The following is a 25106-nucleotide window of genomic DNA, read 5'->3' as shown; positions in this document are numbered from 1 at the left end:
CATGGCCTCAATGATATCTTGTGATAGGAATTTCCATAGGTTAATTATACGTGTGTGTGTAAACCTTGAAAGAATGCATATAATATACGCATCCTTTTATGGGACGGACTCAATACCTTTTTTCACCATCACTACCCTCTATGATTCTAAAAGCAGCTTGCAGTGAAGAAAACAGATCTGACTCTCTGGTTTAACATTGTGTAGAAAAGATGGCTTCAATCTTGTTAACATAAGAAACTAAAAAAAATGGTGGTTAAAAGCCTTTAACTGACTTCACTAGCGGCTTGTGCAACTCTCCCAATGAAAAGCAGGGGGCCGTCTGAAAACACCGAGAAATCTCATCAAGAGCTAAAGCTCAGATTTGCTTGAATCAGTCAGTTTCCCCTGCCCACGTGAGTGTGGTAGACAGCCTTTCACTGCATTCTTTCAAGGTCAAATCATTCACATTAAATTTGCAATACTGCAGATTCAATATAATTTATAACAAAAATGAGTAGCTTGATGTCAGCTTATATTTCCCTAAATCCTGTTTTCATTGGGCAATTATCGTTTATGTGGAAAAGGTTCCAAGATTCTTTAACAGTTTTCTGGTTCAGTGCCAGTACTGTTGTATAACTCTAGGGTAATTTTAGACATATAATTCAAGACTTTTTTCACTGCATTTTTTTTTCTGAAGATTCCTTTCCCAAAGCTAGAATTGGACTGTCATGGGGCACTCTCACTGTCAGATAGTGCCTCCTCCTGGCCATTCTGGGGATTAGCTTTGCAAGGTCGATGCCCCTTCCCGCGGTTTGACGGCATCTTTCTGTCTCTCTCCCTCTCTCGGTCTGCAGCCCTTCTCTTCCTCCCTGAGCTGCTGCTGCCGCCTCTTTGTGCCTCACCCCTCCGGCCAGGTCACTGGTACCCCCCAAAAGGGGAGACCATGTAAAGTCTTTCTTCAGCAATCCTAGGCAGTCTTCTCATTCACTGCCAAAGGTGCTACTCCCTCAATATCAGGTAGGAGAACCCGGGCCCGGCCTCTACTCCAGGTTCCAGCTCAGGGGTCCTCACTTCAGCAGCCAAGGCCTGTCCTACCCCATCTCTTGCTGCTTTTCCCCTGAGCCTTTCCAGCTTTCCCCCTGCTCTGGGTTTGCCAGCCCAGACTCCTTCCTCCCAGGGAGTGACTGCAGACTATGTCCCTGCAGCCCCCCCACCCCCATCCCCACCCCCTTTGCTGCTCTCAACTCCTTGGGCTTTAGACAGGACCCTCCTGTTCCTGTCCAGCTAAGCCCTGTGTAATTAATCGCTGCTACCTGGCTCCTCGTCCAGGTGCAGTCTAAGGGGTTCATTGCCCCCCTCAGCCACCTTAACTCCTTCAAGTCTTGTGTGGGGTAGATGCCCCCATCAAACGGAGATTTAGGGATTCACTTTCCAGAGAGGGTTGTGTGTAAGAACACGGCCCCAGGAGACGACCCCGTGGGCTGCCAAAAACAGGTGCCGGTGTCTTGTGCCTGTAGACCGAGGTGAAGAGCAAATGGAGTGCTGATTTCTAACGGTAGCAGAAGAGTGATCCCGGCCATTACTGTCCTGTCTTCCAAATAATGGAACAAATATTAAGAGAAAATATCTCTAACCCACCAATCTAGAGGGATGTGGAACTGTGACAGGCATGGGGAGCCAGGATAGGTTTACAAATAAAACCAGTGGATGGAGGGGCACACGCTAGCCTGGTGTTTAGTAAAGCAGTTGACAGTGGGTCTTGTGAAAGTCAAATAGCTTGGGCAAGACAGCTGTTGGCATGTGGGACCTGGTGCAGGTCCTTAGTCCAGTCCTCTATGAGCTGAAGGAAGGCTGGATCCACCTGGGAGGAACTCTTGCCTTTCATCTCCTCTCAAAAGTCCACTGTCTCCTGCACGTGCAACTTAACGAGCGAGACGGGGGCAGGAGAAAGAGACACTTCCACGTGCTCGTGTTCACAGATCAATCAGTATGGATGGTACCCAGACTTCCAGGAGTCGGGGGTGGAATACGAATTCAGACCAAGAGACAATTAACAGCCTGGACTGCAACATCCCCTGTGTCTTAGTCTGTGAGCTGCATTGTTGCTGGAGATGAAAGCTCTGAGGCTGCCAGATGCACATTGACACCTGTCGTCCCAAGGCCCCTGGCAATTGCTGTGACAAAGGATCCGCATCAAGAACTCTTCTGTGCTGACTCTCATGGACCTAGAGATTCCACAGTTTCTAGGGCTCCAAGGACACCGGCACAAGGACACCGCTGCAGTGGGCCAAGACGTGGATCACCACGGAAACAGTCTGCTGGGACATGATGTCAGTCACTAGGTCCCACTGTGTTCCAGGATCCATGGCCTTCCCTCTCTCAGCCTTGTGACCAGCACACGTACAGAGAGAATGATAACGTCCCTGGCAGTCTGTGTGAGGAGTCTGCCCGACTCTCCTCGGTGCTCAGAACGGTGAGGTGGGGCAGGCAGGGCCAGCTCCAGGGTTTTTGCCGCCCCAAGCAGCGGAAAAAAAAAAAGAAGATGTGATCTGTGGGAGCTCTACCACCACCAGTTCAGTCTTCAGCGGCAATTCGGCGGCAGGTCCTTCATTCCGAGAGGGAGTGAGGAACCCGCCGCTGAAGAGCCGGATGTGCCGCCCCTTCCCCGTGGCCGCCCCAAGCACTGCTTGCTGGGCTGGTGCCAGCCCTGGGCACAGGAAGGGGCAGTAATGGGGTTATTAAAACACCCCAGGAACTCCGATCAAGTTCACCCCTTCACATCCCAAATACAGGAGCAGAAAACAAACTGTCTGGAAAATCAGCTTCCTAGCAGACAGCTTACGGCTTGCTAAGCACAAACCAGAGAGGGAGCAGTTATCTCCAAGTCATTATCTATACAGTCGGGGCATCCTATGACATTGCAGGGCTGCCAGTTTGATATCACTTGAGATGAATATCTGTGTACATTTCTGAAAAGATCTAAGGGAAGGAGACTTGAGAAAGCACGGCTTGATTAAAAATAACCAGCCTGGATTCAGCAAAGAGAAACCATGCTTAATTAACTGATGGGAATTCTCCGAGACTTGGGCTGGGATGCAGCTAGACAAGATGCAGAGCACAGTGTTTACTTAGCCATTCAGCAAGGCCTTGTCAGAGTTCAGCCCAGAAGACTGTGTCTACAGGCAATATTTTCAAGAGAGGTGACTTGAAGGTTGTCCTTCACAAGCAACTCCTGTCTCAGACCTGACAAACTCACTACGCCTAATATACTGCTTTCATGGTATTTATCCATAAAGGAGAGGATGTGAGGTCTCTGCTGAAAGCTTGTAATGAATCAATATTCCTAATTGTTGCGAGATGTGTGTATGAGTAATATTTAAGAAGTAATGTGACAATATTGAAAATGACATCTAACAGGCTTGGAGTACGTTAGTGAGCAGGAAAATGTGTGTGTCGGGGATGGCTATTCAAGCGGGATGGAGTTGCCACTCCTCCCAGGTTAGCCAGTAACGCAATGCAAGGCTCAGCTGTCTACCCTTGCCCCCTCACAGAACTATCAACGGAAAACCATGAAAAACAACTGAAACCACTGATAGGTAAAAAGGGGAAATTATACCAGATAGGTGACTGCAGGTCTCTGAATAGAGACAAAAGCCTGACTCAGTATCTCACAGGGTGGGGAAGAAGCGGCTGGTGGTGCAGGGGTGTTTCGGGAAAGACTGGATCCCAATTCCTGGGAAGCCAGCCAGCTCTGCAACAGACTGAATTCTGGGAGGGGGGAAACCTTTTATATTAGCTAGAAAAGTTATAGGACTTATTATAGGAAAGGTAACTATTAACAAGTGTTGCCCCTAGTTCGAGTTTTATGGTTTGGTTTTGTATGCAGCCATTTGTTTCCATCACTTGCTCCTGTTTCTAGTGGAATCTCTATTCTTTCTTAAATAAACCTTCTTTCGTTTTATTGTAAGTGCTCACCGGTGCTGTGTGGTTTACAGGAGTGGTGATTTAAGGTAAAGCTGATAAACTGGGGCACAGGCTCCTATGCAGGCAGAGCATCTGTGATCTGTGAGTAGCCAGTGCCAGGGGCTGGATGTCGGAGAAAAATGATTCAAGGGGACGTGAGAACTGGGATGCACCTCTTGTTAGCCTGCAGGGCAAAGGCAGGGTTGGCACAGTATGGGTGGCTAACACTCAGCTAGCACAGGCAGGACTTTCTCTCACTAGAGGCAGAGGGTAACAAGGTGACTCAGTCCTGGGCACCCCAAAAACTGTCAAACACCTTTAAACGGGAAGGCCAGAGGGAAAGGACTTCTCTCCGCATCCACCCGCAACATAGGAGACTCTGAGGAGGGTGAAGTGGCCCATTCATGTCAATGTGATAGTCTCATTGAATGAGAACAGCCCCTGGAAATGATACAGCCTGAAACAAGAGCTCTGAGCCATGTGAACCAACGCATTCCTCTCAGTAGCCCCTCCTGCCTGCCTCAGCGCCTGCATCATATCCTGCATGCGGGATGGGTGTGAAGCATACCAGTTCTCAGCTCCCCACTCAAAGGGGCAGGCCTTCCCAGATCCTCACTCATGTGGGGGCAGAGAAGGGGCCTGAGACTCTCCCAAAAGGACAAGCCCCGCAGAACCTGGCTCACATGAAGTGAGGAGGGGTCCTAGGAATGCCACCAGTCTCTTATTAGAAGGAACGTCCCTCGTTCCTTCGTGGCTGTGCAGCAGGAACTCCCCCAGGGAATGCCGGTGAGTAGTGCTCATTAATGATTGTGATAATAATAAAATATCAGGAAGAGAGAGGAGTGGGGGTGCTAAGAAAACAGTCGCTTGTTTTTGGAACACAATGTTGGCAACCATAGGTCCAACTCCCGTAGAGGGGCAAGAGCCTCCAGACTCAGACCCCCCCAACACACACACATCAGCAAGAGGGACTCTTGCACTCCCAGATGGGCAAGGACTCCATAAACCAGACCATATGAGGGGGGCAGGGAGGGGGCTCAGACCCCCCTAGAGGGGCAAGAGTGCCCCAGATCTGGGAACATGCAGAATGTGGAGCTGACAGGTGCCTTTGTCACTTTTCTCCCCAGGACTCCCGAAACTCACCCCCACACCTCCCATCAACTGTCCCACCCCTCCACCCCCTAACTCCCAAGCCTCCCTCACCTTAGCCCCCAACCACTCCCCCTCCCCTACCACCCATCCCTATTTATCCCCTCCCCATAACCCAACTCCTCTTGCTGCAGCCCCAAACCTCTAGAGCCCCACTCCTGCACCCCTAATCACCCTCTTCTCTCCCAGGAAGCATTCACATGTCTACATTTTTTTACCCAAAGACTTTGAGAAGCCCAGGGGGGTTGAGGTTCACTGAAAAATCTGGAGAGTGCAGGGGGGCAGTGTACAGTGTTGGGGTGCACTGGCAGAGCTGTGGGGTGCAAGGGGTTGGGCTGCATTGGCAGATCCAGGGGTGCATTGGAAGAGCTGGGGGTCTCATGCCTGAATCCCCACTCTCTCTCAGCTCCCCTACCATCAATCCCCATTACCCCACTCCCTACAGCTCAAAACCTCTCTTCGCACACTCCTCCGCCCCAGTGCCCCTCTTCTACAAGGAAGCATTCACATGTCAAACTTCCCCACTCAAATATTTTGATTACATTCCCCCCAAAATAAAACTGCCACCCATGACACTCAAACTGTAGCCAGTCACTCAGTCCAAAACGCCTTTTGTCTTAGGTGGGGGCTTATGATTAACTGATCCTTAGCTATGATAAATGAGGGCGAGTTCGCTGTCATTAATCTCAAGGTATTGTGTGGTTCATCCAGTGATTCGTACCTCAGAGTTTAACAGCACAAGGCAGTGGAAGGAAACAGTATTTGGGGGGATGCTGCTATAATACTCCCAAGTCAGACTCAGATTGATTCTGAAATCTCAGTGAGATCAACTAAAGAAGCTACATTGGAATAAAACTGGATAATACAATCTACCTATAGGGATAATTGTACTTCATGTTTGTAAGTGGCTTTACAAGCACTGCCTAGCATGAGAAGACCGGTACCTAGTTCTACATTCATATTAACTGTTATTTGATTTGCACTGAGCTCTGGGTTATCCAGTTGGTTTGTGTTCTCTGAGTAAGAATTACCCCTCCTTTAAAAGACTCAGCACCACACACACAGATCTACGGGGACAATCCTCATTTATAAATCATGTTCCCCAATTCTGCACACGCGCCCCATACCCTCTTCTACACAATCCATTACTTCACACTATATATAGTGACCGTGGCTATACCATTAAATCTGTACCAATGTTAGAATAATTCCCCCAAGGCAAGCTGAACTCTCCCAATTCATCCATATGAGCAGCCAGGCCTGTGGGAAGAAGCAGGCTGACCCAGAAGCACCTAGGTAGCAGAACTGGTGTCTAGCATGGACAACACAGGGTTTTAAAAACTCAATATGTGCAGCATGTAACTAAGCACCCAACACGCGCCTGGCATAATGCAAATACTGAACAAAAATTAGTTTTATATGAGAAAGAATTCAAGGTTCTGGCTATCATTGAATCAATTAGACTTTTGTATGAGAAAGTACATAGTAAGTGAATAGCAGCGGCAGCAGCTTCTGTTGGCTACAAGCTGGAATTCAGCAGCTTGCCCTTTCTGTCACTGTAAATCCCGCCATGTATGCTATTTTCCATCTCTGGAAATGTTGTCCCATGGGAAAAAGTCCGGACTGTGAAGCACTGCCTACCTACACTACAGAACCGGGGACCAAGGAGACACCTCAAGGCACAACCAAAACTTACCTAAAAAGGCCTTGACCTCCTCTGCTGGTCTTTGAGAAGCTCAGGAACTGCAGCCTTCAAAACACACCTTTGGAATGTGCTCAACGTGAGAATGGCTGTGCACTCCCTTATGTACAGAGCACCAGGGTTTGTTTAACTGTGATGTGAGTGCTCTTCACCAGACTCAAACCACCAGGTAAACACAAAGAACAGGTTGGACTGTCCAAAAACGACAGCCTGGAGTGAAGGTATGTGACTGGACAGAAATGTCGCTGTGTACGTCTTTGCGTTTTGCACTACACCTCACACAAATGGAGGAAAACTTGGAGCAATTACCTGCTCACCGGTGAGAGATCAGAACACATTCTTTCGAGAGAAACTGACAAAATATAACATGACCTCCCTTCATAGATTCTAAGGCAAGAAGGGACCAGTATGTAATAATAATGGTCAAATCCTGAGGTCCTTAACCAGATTTGCAGAACGACTGAGGCCACGTATACACAAGAAACTTTGGTTGACGCAAGTTACATAGGTATAAAACTGTCAGAGTTAGTATATTGCTTGTGGGCAGGTATAACTGGCTGCTTGCCTTGGTGCTACACACACTCACTAGGAGTGTTTGTGCTGATGCAAAGTGCAGTGCACTATGGGTAGGTGTCCCAGTGGGCCACACGCCATCCTCCAGTGCAATGCCTTCTGGGGAATTTTTGCAATGCATTGTGGGGCGCACATGAGCTGCACAGGGGTCAAGTTCCCATCATGCAGTTTTCTCCATCCCTATCTCAGCATTTTCACACAATCTTTTTTAAACCCCGCAAACCTGCACAGCACTTTTTGCTGCCCACCATCCGACAGAAGCAGGGCGTCTCCACAGTTCTGCACTGTTCTCATGAACGTTTCAGAGCCACGGGAAGAACCACAACAAAGAGGGGCAGGACGATTTCTTTGAGGACAGATTGCTAAAGTCATAGCAAAAAAAAAAAACAATTCCAGGTTGCTGGTGGTGTTCACGGAGCAGCTGCTTTGGAGAAACGAGCACTGACTGGGAGAACTGGTACAGCAGTGCCGCTGCAGCGCTGTACGTATAGACATGGCCTTACTCAGAGTCTTCGTTTACAAGAAGCTAGAACCCTAAATGCCAAGAAATGTGGATTCTGGCAAACTCATAGGGGTCAGAGCTATCTCGGGTCTCAGTCTTCAGTGGCAACCATTTAGGGATGGTCAACAACACAACTCAGCTGACCTCAGCCGCCATACTGCTGCATAGGCAGAGAGGAGAGGAGGTTCCCAAACCACATAATGTCTTCATAAAATAAAACCAACATGCTGAAACTGTCATGGCGCACAAGAGGTATAATCCCTTTGATCCTCTTAAATAACTTCTCTCCCTCCTTGGCACTAGTGCCATTTACACACCTACTTCCCAAGTTTTCAGGACAAGGGACCACTCCTTTGACCTCCTCCACAGTGCACCCCATGAAACATGACTGGGTAAGGCGTCTCTAGGGTATATCGTTTAGAAAGACATTCATTTTTGATTTAAACACTTCAAGAGATAAATACATCATGTCCCTTGGTGAGTTGTCCCAAAGGTTAATTATACCTCTCTGAAAAAAGAGAATCTCATCCAAAGTCTGAATTTGTCTAACTTCAGCCACTGGCTTCCATTCTGCCTTTGTCTGCTATATTAAAGAGGCCTCTGCATCAGAAATCTTCTCCCCATGTAGGAGCTGATGGACTTTGATCAAATCACCTCTTATCTTTCTCTTTGATAAACTATACACATTCAGCTCCTTAAGCGACACACTCTCAGGCAGATTTTCCGATCTCAAATTCATGTAGTTTTTCCCTGAACTCCCTACAATTTTTCAACTTTTTTTTTGAAAGGTGGACACCAGAACTGGACCCAGTCTCCGATAATGGTCTCACCAGTTACCAGGTAAAGGTAACACTGCCTCTCTGCTGGGTAAGGCACTTGTAGTTAGGGTTCCTATGGGTGGGGCTCCCCACCCTAGTGCTGTGCTTCCTATGAAGCAGGCATTTGGTGTTAGGGTTCCTATGGGCAGGGCCCCTGGAGTTAGGGTTAGGATTCCTATCGGTAGGGCACTTGGAGCTAATGTTTGGGTTCCTATAGGTAGGGCTCCTCACCCTAGGGTTAGGGTTCCTATGGGTATGGCTCCCCTTAGGGGTAATGTTCCTGTGAGCAGATCAGTTGGACTTAGAGTTAGGGATCCTAAGAGAAGGGTTCTTGAAGTTAGGGTTAGGATTCCTATGCGTAAGGCTCCCCACCAAAGGGTTCCTATGTGTAGGACTCCCTCCTAGGATAAGTGTTCCTAAGGCACATGGAATTAGGGTTAGGGTTTCTATGGGTAGGGCTCCCCACCCTAGGGTTAAGGTTCGTATGGATAGAGCTCCCCGCCCTAGGGCCCCTGGAGTTAGGGTTCCTGTGCATATGGCTCCCTACACATTGACTGGGGTTCTTATGGTAAGGGCTGCCTGCCCTTGGGTTAGGGTTCCTATGGGTAGGGAACAGGGCCGGCACTTCCATTAGGCAACCCTAGGTGGTCGCCTAGGGTGTGAAGATCCTGGGGGCGGCATTTTGTGCGCTCCCCACGGGGTGCACGGGTGCTTCCGGTTCCATTCCCATCGCGCTGCCAAAGAAGGACCTTCTGCCGACGTGGCACGGAAAACAGCAGCAGGCAATTGAGCAACTCAATGACTGCTGCTGTTGCCTGCAGCATTTTGGCGGAGGGTCCTTCTTCAGCTGTGCGATGGGAGTGGAACCGGAAGCTTCCTTGTGCCCCCTGGGGAGCGCACAAAATGCCACCCCTTGAATTCTGCCGAGGGTGCCAGAAACCCTGGCACCGCTCCTGGTAGGGAACATGGAGTTAGGGTTATCGTTCCTGTGGGTTAGGGGAGTAGCTAATCTCACTCTGGCTGGTCATATACAAATTAAGGATTGTATGGTTCACAAGAGATGCCCATTTACAATCTTAACAAGATCTCAATCAACAGCTGCTAGGGGCTGGAGGGAAAAACAAAACCAGCAGGAGTTACCCTTTTTTAGGAGAACGACGATATATTCTGAAACTATATCCTGGGTACAGATGAAACCTCAGGTATTCAAGAGAAACGTCCAACATAACAAGAGAGACAAGGTGGGTGAGTAATACTCACCCACCTTCTACTGGACCAATTTCCGTAGGTGAGAGAGACAAGCTGTTGAGCTACACTGAGCTCTTCTTTAGGTCTGACCTGAAGCTGGTCTAATAAAAGTTATTACCTCACCCACCTCGTCTCTCTAATATCCTGGGACCAACACGGCTACCACAACACTGCATACAGCATAACAACAAGTCGTGCTCAGTAAAGATGAACCTTACTACGTATATATTACCTGGGTACACATATATTATCTGTCATGCATTTGATACAATTCTAAGATAGTCTATACAATGTATATATTGCACTGATAAATTAGTGCCTCCGGTCATTTTTCTTTATTTATAATTAAAGTGTTACAAGATTCTCGGCTTAGTCTGGTCACCTTTGCAGTTTTAGTGTGCTGTACTTATAAATTCTGATATTTTCTTCTCAGTGCATATACACAGTTGTAGCAACACAGCGGCAAGTTAGTTCAGTGTAAGATGACTTAAAAAAGAAAAAAAAAAGTGCAAGCTTGCCCAAGGACAAAAATATAGTGCCCAGTGGAGTTTGTAGCTCACTCAGCGTATAGCAAATTCAGAGAGAATGTTGCTAAAGAAGAAAACCGTTCTTCAAAAAGCCTTAGAAGCATCTTTTGTTGTGGCCATGCACATGGCAAAATGCAACCCAGCATACACTGTAGAAGACCTTCTACTTCCAGCAGCAAGAGACATATAGAGCATTATGATTGGGGAACAGCCCTGACACTGAAAACCATCCCAAGTCAAATAATGCCGTCTGTCAATACATTGTAGAAAACACGCAGAACCAACTGACAGAACTAGTGAAGAAGAGTCAATATTTTGCACTGCACCATGATGAAGCCACAGACTGGCCAATATGGCTCAGCTTCTGTGTTATGGGACAGTCGTCAACGGACGTACAATAGCTGAAGAAGGCCCATTCTTCTTACGGAAATGTTAGGCTGAATCTGAACATGCCAAAAAAATTGATATTTTCAAATGATAGCTTTAAAATCCCAAATTAGATCCAATGATATAATTAAATCGTATGTGGTTGAATACGGTCATAAAACCATCCAAACTCTGGTGACTCTCCTCTTCAATCTAACGTACTTGGTTGGGTTGTTTTTTTTCTTTTTTTAAAACACATAGTATTTGGCTATGGGGAGCCACCAAGTTTTAAAATATCTGTAAGGAAGCCACAGTACTAAAAAGTTTGGCACCTCTGGTGCTAGACTAAATGGACTCAGAGCACACAATCACACGGTGATTAAAAGATCAGCAGCCACTGGGCACCTCATCTATGTTAGAGCTCCCAGTTTTTCTACACTGCTGTAGCGGCAATAATGGAAGTGCAATGGTGAGAAATTTTAAGAAAGAGACTAGGTTTTAGTGACTCACCTCCACTCACTCCCTAGCACCCAGATCGCATTCTTTCATAAGGACTCACACTGATGCTGCCTCGCCTCAGCTGGCTTTTCAGTGCTTAAGATGAGAGTCTACAGAAAAGGTGTCTACATCCCCCACAAACTAAGTAGTGAACTAGAATATTTACCAAAACTAATGTCGCAAAGAGTTTGTTCTGAGCTGGTATGCAAAATAAAACGCTTCTTATATACATATAATTTACCTGCCAGAGGAGTTCACTTGTTTGAAATGGCACTGAGGAATTTCACGGGCAGTAGCAGTGTCTGCTATTGCAGGCAGAGTCTATCATTTTTATGCTGCTATTATTTATCTACATTATTTGTCCGCTTTTTGGCTAATGGCAACAGCAGGACTTGCTGAGATTCCTAGATTTGCATTTCAACACACCCATGCCAAAGCTACTACACCAAAGGATCTGTACAGTAGAACGTGGAGGCTTCCATTGTCCATGCTAATGATCCTGAGTTTAGTATGCCAAGTATAGCAAGCTGAAATCTTGGGTACAAACACAGATGTACGGTACTTGCAGCTGAAAACACTGCCCCCTAAGGACTCTATTCAGCAGAAATTACATGCTGGCTACCATGTCACGGAGGGCTACGGAAGGTCCCAAGTAGGTGCTGCCAGCCTCAGCACTCAACAAGACACTTTTTTGGTCTGTGAGACCTTTACTAGACAAGATTCCCCCATAGGCTGGACTGGGACAGAAATCTTTTCATTTCCTTGATTTGATCCATGCCTGATTGGCCAACACCATCTTCTACACCTGGCTCTTATTGGGGCAGGAGGAAAAGCAGGTTTAGGGGCTCCATGTACACTGAAAGTGGAGAGCGAGCAGATCTGTACTATGTTAAGGGTGGATTAGAGTACAAGACAACTGGAGAACATCCAGCGAGGGTACCAACAGACAGCTACACTGCAGTTCTCTATAGGTCTAGGTGAAACTTCAAGATTTTGTCTGAAACACAGACTTACATGCCACACCATGCTCTTCTTAACTAACAACATCTCTCACACTGATGGTGTCGTTGTCAATTTTGAGACAAGCCACTTACCCTTCAGGTTTAGAAACTCAGAATGCTCCGGGTCAGGTCCCCGGCTGTCACATACAGGGAGATTGCTCTAGTGCCATGGAAAGCACAGAATGGTAAACAAGCATGCTAGAGAGGGTGGGGAGGAGGGCAGGGAGCCAAAACTAACAGCTGGGGCATGGGGCAGGGTGGGGGATGTCTCATTACTAAAGAATGACTGAAGTGAGTTTTTTTGCAATGTATTTTCAAAAGGTGTTTGTCAGATAATATCCCATTACAGGGAGTACAAGCCTGCTTCCTTTCTGATGTGGGCTCCTGCATATTTTAGTGCACAGGTCACGAACCTGAAAGAAGGTTTTAATTAAATGTTTTCCATTGGGTTTGTTTTGCTCTGTATTCCCACTTTATGACTTGAATTTTCTGTCACATTAGGCCACGAGCTAGCAAGGGAAATTAGGCATTCAGAGCCAGCAAGTGTACTGGGGTTATCCTTCGTAAGAGTTTTGCTTAGTGTGGTTTAGTACAGCCTTTCACTCACGGCATCCAAATGAGAATGATTATAAACTGTATCAGTCCTTTCTATGCCTTATCAATGAACGTTATCAAAAAGACAGGGTCAACTGAAAAGCCACCCTGCAGTCTGACATGGCTTAGTTACTATGAATACAAGTACTGACTATCACCATGACAGGTTAGAGAAATCCATTATTTCCTCCACTGTTTCTGTTTGATTGCGTTGTGTCTTTGACTACGCCTTGTGTACAGTCGGTCTCACTACCTCCCAGCACCAGCCAAATGCAGCGAATCACATTCCCTTGTTTATGTCAGGCATCCACACAGTAACGGGAGACAGAACAGCATTTTAAACAACAGGAAAGTGTGACTCAAGTGACAAAACATTGGCAGGGGGACCTGAGAGTAAAATGTAAAACTGTGTTTAACTCTTTTGTAAAAAATTTGATTTCAAGTCCTTTTAAATACAAAAAATGTCCAATGACTGATAAAATTGTACAATCCACACCCGAAAGTTAGGAAACGCAAAAGCTAAAGTTGTGCACAAGAGTGCTCCTGCCCGTGTGTATCTACAAGTCACAGAGCCAAATTCTGCTATTTTGCCCCAGTATAAATCTGCAGCTACTTCAGTACTAGTTCTGAAGGTCAAATAGACATAAGTAGAGGTTACTGGCCTTATGCAATAACTGCAGTCTTTTGAACTGTGTCCCACTATGGCTGCTCTACTTAGGGTGACCAGACAGCAAATGTGAAAAACTGAGACAGGGGGTGGGGGAGTAATAGGAGCCTATATAAGGAAAAGATCCAAAAATCAGGATTATCCCTATAAAATCGGGATATCTGGTCACCCTAGCACCGCTTCAGGTCCACATGTGCCTCTCGTGCCCGTCATTAGAGGTTTTTCTTCTAGAAGTGCCCATTCAGCCTACACATGCGCCTTTGCCTCCTACTGCCAGACTCTAAAGCTAAACGGGGATGCCCCGGTGAACTGCCCTGGGTTTCTTTTCTACCCAAATGTCTCCACAGAGAACAGCCCAAAGCAGAGGGAAAGGGGAGGCAGGCATCCTATCAATAAACTATCCTTAGCCTCAGAGCAGAAATCATAGATCCCTGGAATATATCTGCGAAGAAGATGAACAACGTGGGTGATCTTCAAAATTGCTTGGTCCTATCCAAGTAGAAGGCCAGAGCCTTTCTGACACATAGGGTATGCAAACAGGACTCCTACAAAGAGTTGTGTGGCTTCGGGAAAAACACTGGTAGATGAATAGATTGGTTAAGGTGGAACTCTGAAAGAACCTTAGCTGAGAATGTAGGATGTGGGTGTAAAGAAACCTTATCCTTGAAAAATACAGTGAAGGGTGGGGGGGATCTGCCATCACGTCACCGCTCTCCCCAGCTCTGTGGGTCGACGAGATGACTAATAAAATGGTCAACTTCACAGATAAATGGAGTAGAGAACAACTTGCTGTAAGTGTGAATGGATGTTTCATAAGGTAACTGAATACCAGGTTGAGATCCCTGCTTGATGTGGGTCTCTAGTCTGGGGGTAGAAATGTCCAAAATCCTCAACAAACCTAGATGATGCAGGATGAGGAAATATGGAAATAGACAGGTGAAAGTCTGATACTGCAGACAAATGGAGCTAACTGCCCTAACTGATAACCCTGATGTCTTCGGATCCAGCAGATAATGCAGGATGACTGAAAGAGGCACAGATCCAGGCAGCAAGCAGTAATGACAGCACCAATGGAAGAATCTCTTCCAACCCTGCAGGTTAATCATATAAGAAGAAGTCAACCCATGATTCAGTAACATCTGCTGCACTTCCTTAGAGCTGGAGGATTCTAGCCCCGTGATCCATCGCAGAACCATGTCCAGGGGTGGAAAACTCCCAGACTGAGGTGAAGCATGCAACCCACATCCCAAGAGAGGAGATAAGGGGTGGTTGGGAGCTTTAGCAGTAGATGGATGCGTAGATGAAGCAGTACCTGGCTTGTCTTGGCCAGGTTAATACTATAAGGATAACTCTGGCCCTGTCCTGTCTGATTTTGTTCATCACCCTCAGTATCAGTGGAATTGGAGGAAACACAGAGCAGACTCTTCTTCTAGGGCAGAAGAAAGGAGTCCCCCAAAGAGTGGTGGCCCAGAGGAGAGACTGACAGGAAGCACTCGGTATTGGAAATGATCCTGGCCTATAGTGAATTGTAAATATTTCCTATTGTGACAAAGTTCCTCCTCCACCTTGGTGGGTCCTGCGCTTATTGGCGGATTTGTTCACCTCAGTGATCTTCCCTTCTTGTGGAACTCACAGTCAGAGTCAGCTCCTCCTGTGTCTGATCAGGAGTTGGGAGGTTTGGGGGGAACCCAGGCCCGCCCTCTACTCCGGGTTCCAGCCCAGGGCCCTGTGGATCGCAGCTGTCTATAGTGCCTCCTGTAACAGCTGCATGACAGCTACAACTCCCTGGGCTACTTCCCCATGGCCTCCTCCAAACACCTTCTTTATCCTCACCACAGGACCTTCCTCCTGGTGTCTGATAACGCTTGTCCTCCTCAATCCTCCAGCAGTACACTCTCTCACTCTCAGCTCCTTGCCTTCTTGCTCCCAGCTCCTCACACACGCTCCTTCTCCTCTGGCTCCTCCCTGCCTGACTGGAGTGAGCTCCTTTTTAAACCCAGGTGCCCTGATTAGCCTGCCTTGATTGGCTGCAGGTGTTGTAATTAAAGTAGCTATCTCTGCTGCCTTCTAGAAAGATCTTAATTGGCTCCAGGTGCCTTGATTAGCCTGGAGCAACTGCCATTTGGTTACCAGGGTACTAGGGATTTGTTTAGCCTGGGGCTAACATACCTGTTTCTCAGTACTTTACTGTAGCCATCTGGCCTTCCCCCATCACATAATGCAAAGGGTGTATCATTATATGTAAATAGGCATCTTGTAGATTGAGAGTGGAAAATCAATCCCTCTTGTCCAGTGAAGGAATTATAGATGCCAGAGTCACCATTCTCAACTTCTGAGGCTTTACGAACTTGTTCATAAAAGTCTTAGATCTAAGAATGGTCGCCACCCTCAATCCTTCTTTGGTACAAGGCAATACTTCAAGTAAAATCCTTTGCCCCTGTGAGGGGCAGGGATTGGCTCTGTTGCTCCTAATCGGAAGATAGAGTCCACCGCTTGTTAGTACAAGCTCATGAGGTAAGGGGAGTTGAAAGGAGGGAGACACAGAATGGATGGAATAGCTCTATGTAATGATGTTTATGATCCTCTTGTCTGTAGTAATCCGCTTCCAGGCATGTTAGAAATGGAAAAGGCAGTTTTCAAATGGAAAGTGATGGGCATTTGGGAGAGGCTATGAAACCAGAGATGTGGAGGATTCAAACCCTCGACCAGCCCATCAATATTGCTGCTTAGAAGATGGTTAGGTAGCTGTGGAAGGCAGGTGGGAGGCCCTCTTTCTCTGAAACTTACGTCTTTTCCTGGAGATGGGGCATCAGGGGACCTGTGAAATCCAGAGAACTGAGAAGGACATGATCTCTGGGCAGTTTGTGACCTACTGTCTCTTATCTGTAGGTGTACATATGCCCAGGAAACGTAAAGTGGCACTACAGTCCTTCAGTGTATGCAAGGATTCATCTGTGGTCTTCAAGAAAAGCCTATGACTGCTGAAGGGGAGGTCCTCAATGATGTTCTGTATTTCTTTTGGAATCCTCAAGGGCTGGAGCCACAATGCCTGCACATAATTACCGCTCCTGAGATGGACCTAGCGCCAGTGTCCACAGCATTCGATGATACTTGAAAAACAGGCCTGGCCGATAACTGGCCTTCTGAAATGATCCACTAGAATTGCTCCCTGTGTTTCTATGGCAGGTGTTCAATAAAGGCCGTCAACCTATTCCTGTCTATGAAATTGTATTTGGCCTTGACCGCCTGATAATTCACAATCCTGAACTGTGGGGTTGCTGAAGAACAAACAGATCCACACGCTTTTGGTCCTCATCATGTGGAGTAGGTCTGGAGAAATGCTGCCTGCCCCGCTCGTTTACTGTACCCATTAATAGGGAGCAGTAGCTTAGCTAGCGGGGTGCAGGGGAGGCAGCCGCTTCCCCTCAACACATTTTTCAAATGCGGCGCCTGAGCAGGGCATCTGGGAGCTGCCAGAGCTCTGGGTCCCTGTGCAGTGTGGCGCGGCTCGGCAGTGGGAAGCTGCTGTGGCGGCAGCTCAAGACTTTCCGGCACTAGGCAGAGTGCCGGCGGCTTTGCGGCATGGAGGGGCTGCAGCGGGGCGCCCAGCTCGGAGTGCGGGAGAAGAAAGTGAGGGACGGGAGGAGGCACTGCCGCTGCCCGGGCACAGGGGCTGCTGCTGCTCCAGCTCTCCAGGCGGTGGGGTGCAAAGTGCCCCCTGATCAGCGCCGCCGCAGGGGGATGTACCGGCTGCTTCGTGGGTGCAGGGACCAGCAGCAGCGAGGACTGCAGCGACCGCTGTGGTGGGTGGGCGATGGAGCACGGGGCTTCTCCCCCTGTCCCCAGCAGCACTAACGTGCGCACACGGCTGGGGGTTTGCGAGTGGTGAGTCTCCCTCCCAGCTCCTCTCCATGGACACAGCCAGAGCCACGTGTTGCAGGACTCCAGTGCACCCACCCGTGCCTGGCCAGAAGGGCTGCGCGCTGCCACGCGGGGCAAATGCGCCCTGCACAGCTGCTGTGGGAAGTCTGGCCACAAAGAGGGGATTAGCTGCAGCTGCCTCCCTCTCCTCCCCGTTCCCGCTCTCCCGCCAGCGCTGGACGGAGAGAGCGTGGGCACCTCAAGGTAAAGATGGCGTTGTTTGCCACCCTTATAAACAGGTGGCATGCGGGGCGCTGCATTCTGCCCCTGGCAGGCAGGAGGGACTTGGTCTCCATTCCCCGTGGGGAGCCGGCTCCTAGGTTGCGCCGGACTCAGAGGGAACCAGCAGGAGCTGGATGCCTTGGCGCTGTGGGGCAGGAGGAGGTAGCTCATCAGAGGCACCTGGGCAGCCAGGTAAGCACGGACCCAATGAGCGGGGTGTCTGGGGGTGGGGGCGCAGCATGGCTGCAGCGTGGCCAGAGGACCCAAGGGGGGGGAACGTGGCATGGCTGGAGGAGCGGGGGGAGGGCGTGGAGCGGCCAGAGGAGGACCCAAGCGGGGGCATGGCCAGAGCAGGAGCCAAGGGGGGGCGCCTTTTTTATGTTTGCTCCCCCTGCACTTAGAACCTGGCTATGCCACTGGTAGGGAGTTAAGTGGAGGGTGGGAGAACAAGAAATCAGAGTCTCTAGGAAGGAAGATAATACTTTTAATCAGTCATTTACATGTTGGTGGAAGAGTAGCAGGTGTTTGTCTCACAGTCTTAGCTGGACCGAGGAACACCTGGTTGATGAGTATGGCCACCCTGGCAGGTGTTGCTGACTGTCGGAAATCCAACAGCTTGTGTTGTGAATCCCTGACCTCTTCTTGTGGAATATGAAGAGTGTCAGCTCCCTCTTTAGGACATCTTGAAATTGTTGAAAATCGCTAGCCACGGAAGGTGGTGGAGGCATAACCACTTTGTCTGGATATAAGGAGAATATGGGTGTTTGAGGGGTGGCCTCTTTATCCATCCTGCCCCATGTTCCTCAAATGTCTCCTCCTGTGGAGGTGACTGGCTGGGGAGAAGAGGACTGATCAACCCTAGTCTCCCTTTGAGATGGCACTGGTGGTCTGGAGGAGAATTGCTGTCTGTAAGCAGTCCAGGGATCCCTGTAGGGCCACTGCGGAGGCCCCATAGAAAAGAGTGAAGAGTCATGTGGTGCCAGGGGAAGGTAGCAGCCTAGAGACCGAGATCTTGGTACCAAAAGGCGTTCGGTATCCATGAGGAGCAGGGATTCCGACTTATCCATTATGAACAAGTCCCTTGCATATCTAACCTTCCGCTGTATCGAGTAGGGAATTAGTACCGATGCAGTAGCCAAAGCTGATGGTATCACTGATAGTGGGCATACTGATGTAGGTGCCAAATGGGTAGGTGCTGACAGCAGGACTGAGTCTGGTGGCATGGGACCTGGGTGCAAATTTTTGCCCTCCTTGTCCCGGACAGAGTAACAAAGCCCCATTGGAACCATGTCTTTTCTTGGAGCTCCAGGGCTTTCCAGCTCCCTGAGTCCTGGAGGAGGAATCCTTCAACTCAACAGTAGCAAAACAAGAGGTCAAGGCTTTGGAGATCTAGATCTCGCAGGGGATTTGGGCATTGTAAGAGCAGTTACTTCAGATGATAGTCTGTACTTGGGAGCCCTCTCAGAAGCCACCAATGACCTCCCCTTCTTAGGGGAAGCCTGAGTCAAAGTGGAAGGGGCACTGGATCTGTCCAGAGACAGATGTATGGTGGGGTCCCCTGAGCTGACTCAGAGGGCTCCATCACTAACAGGCTGATCTTAACTTTCCTGCTCTTCCTTGCCCTCGTCTTGAGGGCCAGGCAGACACTGCACTTCTGGGAGACGTGGGACTCCCCCAAACTATGGACACGCTCAGAATGGCCATCACTCACAGGTATAGCCTCTTGGCAGGAGAGGCAGAGTCTGAAGCTTGGAGAGCCAGGCATGCCCTGCCAGGAAGACAAGGCTCCTCAAGGAAAAAGAGAGGAGAGGAAAAAAGAAAGAACTGTCCTCTCACTGCTAACACTTACTAAGTAACTATAACTACTACGAACAACTAGCTATACTAACAAAACAAACTATAAGACGACGAAATAGCCCAGGCATTCTCAAGGCAGGAGCCCTAGAGCTCTGTCTCAAGCTGAGATAGCGGAGAAGGAATTGAGGGTGACTCGCCCGCACATCCCGATATAGCCCTGGTGTCCTGCATAAGGAGACACTGGGCACGTGTGCAGGCTGAACAGGCACTGCTAGTGGAAAAATCTCTGACCAAGGGCTTGAGAGGCACATGTACATCTGAAGTGGAGCATCCATAGGGGCACTACTCAACAAACAATCAGCTTTCTTCAAACCTGATTGAAGTGTATGTCTCAGTGGGGCCAGCAATACAAGCCCAGTTTGAGTAAAATTAGTCCTGTAGTTTTAAGACCAGGAGTGTCTACAGTCAGCAAACCAGTGTGAGAACACGCACTCACCCAGCTGGGCATGAATAAGCAGGATGTCTGCAAGGGGCTAAAACATGCCCTACCTGTGTGGTGGGTCCCCTAGCAGAAAAATGAGTGAGGTTCCCCCATTTAAAGGGGTGGGGTTCAAACAGTCCACAGCTACAGGATGGGAATGGAGCTGTCTGAATTCTCTGCTCCTCTGCACTGCAATGGAACGCGTAAGGCTCGTGTGCAGCTCCTTCAGCCAACACACTATGTGGTTTGTAGCTTCAGCGATCACTCTATGACAGGGGTCTCAAAGTCCCGGCCCGTGGCCATCTGCCACCCGAGAACCTCCCCACTGTGCCCCGCAGAGGAGAAACGCAGGCGGCCACGCTCCCAGCAATGTCTGCTGCAGGCGCTACCTCCCGCAGCTCCCATTGGCTGGGGGGGAGAGAGACAGAGATACGATCACTAGTCGCTGGGCAGAGTCAGCCATGGAGGAGGCATCGTTAGTTGCCGGGCAGAGTCAGCTTCTCTTTTTTCCCCACAATGAATATAAACAAGTCAAAATACCGAACACAACTATCTGACGCACACCTTGCTGCATTCCTGACGGTTTCAACTGCTCAGTCACTGAGGCCAAACATCAACAAACTGACAGAACTGAAGTGTTGCCAGGTGTCTGGCAAACACTAAAAACTCTCTGGCAGGTGAAGAATTGTATAAAGTTGTATGGCAGCTTTATTATTTCTAAGAAATTCAAAATAAAAAATACAATATAAACATTTTCTTTTCTGAGCACCATCTTCAGTGACGTTATTGGCCCACTGGGAGGATTTCAGGACCGGCACTGGCCTTAAGATAAATTGAGTTTGAGACCCCTGCTCCACGGTTTGGAGGAGCAGGAGGTCTTCCCTCATCCACAGATGTCTATGCTTAGCCAAGTTTCTCAGGCTTGGACCCACTGACTTCAGAAGGCACTGGATCAACCCTTACTGACCAAGCAGAACAAACACCCGCTACACACGTTCTGCACGCACTACACAAGCACACAGAACTTTGTCTGGTCAAAGCAGTTTGTTTTCCAAAGCAAAGAAAGGGGCTGGTTCTCCAAAAGGGCTCTGCTCACATGAAGTTTCAGAGTCAGTCATTTTCCTATAGCTTTGTCTATGTGAGTGTAGTTAGGAATTTTTATGGGAGAAATATATTCCCCATCCCCTCTCCGAACTCCCAAATGGCTAAACTATCCATGTCCAACGCTGCTTTTAGAGAGAGGCCCCTTTGCTTCCCCCCACATCCAACTAGTTTGAGCATTTATTTTCTTTGCTGAAGTGACATGTTCCAATACATGCCAGATAGCATTTTATTAACCCCATTAAAAATTATAAATGGGATATTCTTTTCCCTAAATTTCCCATTGGCTCCATTTTCCTTTCCTTGCTCCCCTCTATAGCTCACATCACTCTACCTGCTCCTCTTCCCCTCTCCACTCCAATCTCCCCCTCTTCCCACAAGCACAATTTAGGTCCCACACCCTTCATTTCCTTACTTCTGAAGGACCAGCCCTGGCCCTCTCTCCAAACCCAACCTCTCCCCTTCCTGTCTCCCTCCCCACCTCTGTCCCTCTCATGCCACCATTCCTAACTTCACACCTTTCTCCCTCCTTGCCCCTGCAGTTCCCCTTTTCTTGCTACTCCATCTCCACAAAAATCTCAGCCATCCATGACCTCTTCATCTCTTTCTTTCTACAGCTCGTTTGAAAAATATTGAATTTCATCTTCCATTTTATCCTCCAGTCAAGTGATATCCCTCGTAACTCTTCGCAGTTGGCTTTGAATGAGGGCTATCGATCAATAGCAGTTAAGTCACGCAATTAACTCAAAAAATTAATCACGATTAAAAAAATGTATTGCGATTAATCACAGCTTTAATCACACTGTTACATTTATAAAATATTTTGGATGTTTTTCTACATTTTCAAATACAACAGAGAATACAAAGAGTGCAGTATGCACTACATTATTTTTATTACAAATATTTGCACTGTAAAAATGATAAACAAAAGAAATAGTATTTTTCAGTTCACTTCATACAAGTTCTGTAGTGCAATCTCTTTATCATGAAAACTCAATTTACAAATGTAGATTTTTTTTGGTTACATAACTGCACTCAGAAACAAAACATTGTAAAACTTCAGAGCCTACAAGTCCACTCAGTCCTACTTCTTGTTCATCCAATTGCTAAGACAAAAAAGTTTGTTTACATTTATGGGAGATGTGCTGCCTGCTTCTTATTTACAGTGTCACCTGACAGTGAGAACAGGCATTTGCATGGCACTTTTGTAGCTGGCATTGCAAGGTATTTACATGCCAGATATGCTAAACATTTGTATGCCCCTTCATGCTTTGGCCACCATTCCAGAGGACATGCTGATGATGCTAGTTACAAAAACATTGCATTAATTAAATTTGTGACTGAAGTCCTTGGGGGAGAATTGTATGTCTCCTGCTCTGTGTTTTACCCACATTCTGTCATATATTTCATGTTATAGGAGTCTCGGATGATGACCCAGCACATGTTGTTCATTTTAAGAATACTTTCACTCTGATTTGACAAAACACAAAGAAGGTATCAATGTGAGATTTCTCAAGATGCTACAGCACTCGACCCAAGATTTAAAAATCTGAAGTGACTTCCAAAATCTGATCGGGATGGGGTGTGGAGCATGCTTTCAGAAGTCTTAAAAGAGCAACACTCTGATGCAGAATCTACAGAACCCAAACCACCAAAAAAGAAAATCAACCTTCTGCTGGTGGCATCTGACTCAGATAATGAAAATGAATGTGTGTTGGTCTGCACTGCTTTGGTTCGTTATCGAGCAGAACCCATCATCAGCATGGACACGTCCACTGGAATGGTGGTTGAAGCATGAAGGGACATATGAATCTTTAGTGCATCTGGCATGTAAATATTTTGCAACGCCAGCTACAACAGTGCCATGAGAACATCTGTTCTCACTTTCAGGTGACTTTGTAAACAAGAAGCAGGCAGCATCACCTCCTGCAAATGTAAATAAATTTGTTTGTCTAAGCGATTGGCTGAACAAGAAGTAGGACTGAGTGGAGTTGTAAGCTCTAAAGTTTTACATTGTTTTATTTTTGAATGCAGTTTTTTTGTACATAATTCTACATTTGCAAGTTCAACTTTCATGATAAAGAGATTGCACTACAGGACTTGTATTAAGTGAACTTAAAAATATTATTTCTTTTATTTTTACAGTGTAAATATTTATAATAAGTAAATGTGAAGTGAGCACTGTACACTTTGTATTCTGTGTTGTAATGGATATCAATAGATTTGAAAATGTGGAAAACATCCAAAAATATTTATATCAATAGTATTCTATTATTGTTTAACAGTGCAATTATTCGTGATTAATTTTTTCATTGTTTGACAGCCCTGCTTTGAACTAACCTGGTCTTGAGTAATTTTGTATTGTCTGCAAATTTTGCCATCCCACTGTTTACTCCTTTTTCCAGAGTATGTTGACCAGCACTGGTCCCTGTACAGACCCCCAGGGGACACCACTATTTACCTCTCTCCACTGTGAAAACTGGTCATTTATTCCTACCCGTTGTTTAGTATCTTTTAACCAGTTACTGATCCTTCCTTCTTATCCCATGACTGCTTATTTTGCTTATGAGCCTTTGGTGAGGGACTTTCTCAAGGCCTTCTGAAAGTCCAAGTACACTGAAATCACCCCTGCCGTGTTTGTTGACCCCCTCAAATAATTCTGATTGGTGAGGCACAATTTCCCTTTACAAAAGCCAATGATGCCAAGTAACTTGATTCCTGCCTGCAATCGCCCCATGATACCAGCCTCCACAGTCCACTTGTTAGATTTTCAAACAAGTACCTTCATGCTTCCTCCTTTGCTGCCCTTCACACTTGGGAGGAGCTCCCATAAACATCCGCATAACTAACTCATTAACATCTTTAAAACTCTTTTTTATGATGCCTACAAAACATTTGGTTACTATCATCTCACTGTTTCCTCCCGCATCTGTTTTGTCCGTATCTAGCTGTTGTCTCGTCTTTCACTTTAATTGTAAATTCTTGGGAGCAGGAGGCATGCCTCTGTTCTGTTTCTACAGCACCTAGCACCACAGAGTCCCAGTCCAGGACTTGGGCTCCTAGGTAAGACAGTAATACAGAGAATATATATGATACATTTCCAGGACTGTCACTCTGAAGCCTAGAATGTCTATACAGTCAATAGCAACCAAGAGTCCTGTGGCACCTTATAGACTAAGACATATTGGAGCACGAGCTTTCGTGGGTGAATACCCACTTCATCAGACACATGGAATGGAAATGTCCAGAGGCAGGTATACAGTCAATGTAAAGCATGAAAACAGCATGGTTTGGAGCGCTTTTCCTTCAGAATATCACCAGCTTGTGGCATCACTGGGACTCATGGCCTGTTACTGTCCCGTTTTTAAGGTGTTAGCCATTTTGACTTTACAAATTACACTCGTGCGGTGTACAGCTACAGTAGGGCATGAATATGTGCCATGCCCAGAGTCCTAGACCACTGTGACATCAGAGGCAACTCAACCAATGTCAACCCTTACTCTGCAGCTAATCTGCAGGCCACAATTTCACTAGTTGCATGAGGGAGACAGCACAGAGCGGATTGCTTGGCCCAACTGTCAAACACGGGGCCACAGCCCAGACTTTCAGCTACTAGTGAACAATAATAATGCAAAAGAGAGGTGCAAATCTGAGAGAACTGCCACTACTGACATTTGTGCCACAATTGATTTCATGACGCACTCATGCAAGGAACATCACTTATGGGTGCAAACTGCAGCTACAGGCAAGGAGACCAGACCTCAGCGCAGCAGAAAATATACGATTATATAGAGGCCAGAAAATCTCTAGTGAAAGAAGCTGTTTTAGTTTAGTTTGAAGCTGTGTTAATTTAACATATAAACACTGCTGGAATCACCACTTAAGGCAATTTTGTAAGACATTTGTGGTATGCAGAAGAAATCCAAGCGTAATTCTGGACAGGAGCAGTCTACCCCTGCACAGGAAAGGGTTTGGTTTTAAAATGGAGCTCAGTGTT

General features: G+C 47.3%; 1 protein-coding gene across 1 annotated transcript in view; it reads right to left on the bottom strand.

The window, feature by feature from the left end:
* The window catches only part of PLEKHG4 (pleckstrin homology and RhoGEF domain containing G4), a 161023-nt gene that overhangs the window by 52532 nt on the left and 83385 nt on the right, over nucleotides 1-25106 (bottom strand). The gene's annotated exons all lie outside the window — the stretch shown is intronic.

Source organism: Chelonoidis abingdonii, chromosome 19, assembly GCF_003597395.2.
Source record: "Chelonoidis abingdonii isolate Lonesome George chromosome 19, CheloAbing_2.0, whole genome shotgun sequence".
Classification (NCBI taxonomy): domain Eukaryota; kingdom Metazoa; phylum Chordata; order Testudines; family Testudinidae; genus Chelonoidis; species Chelonoidis abingdonii.
This window is presented reverse-complemented; position numbering and strand designations above follow the sequence as displayed.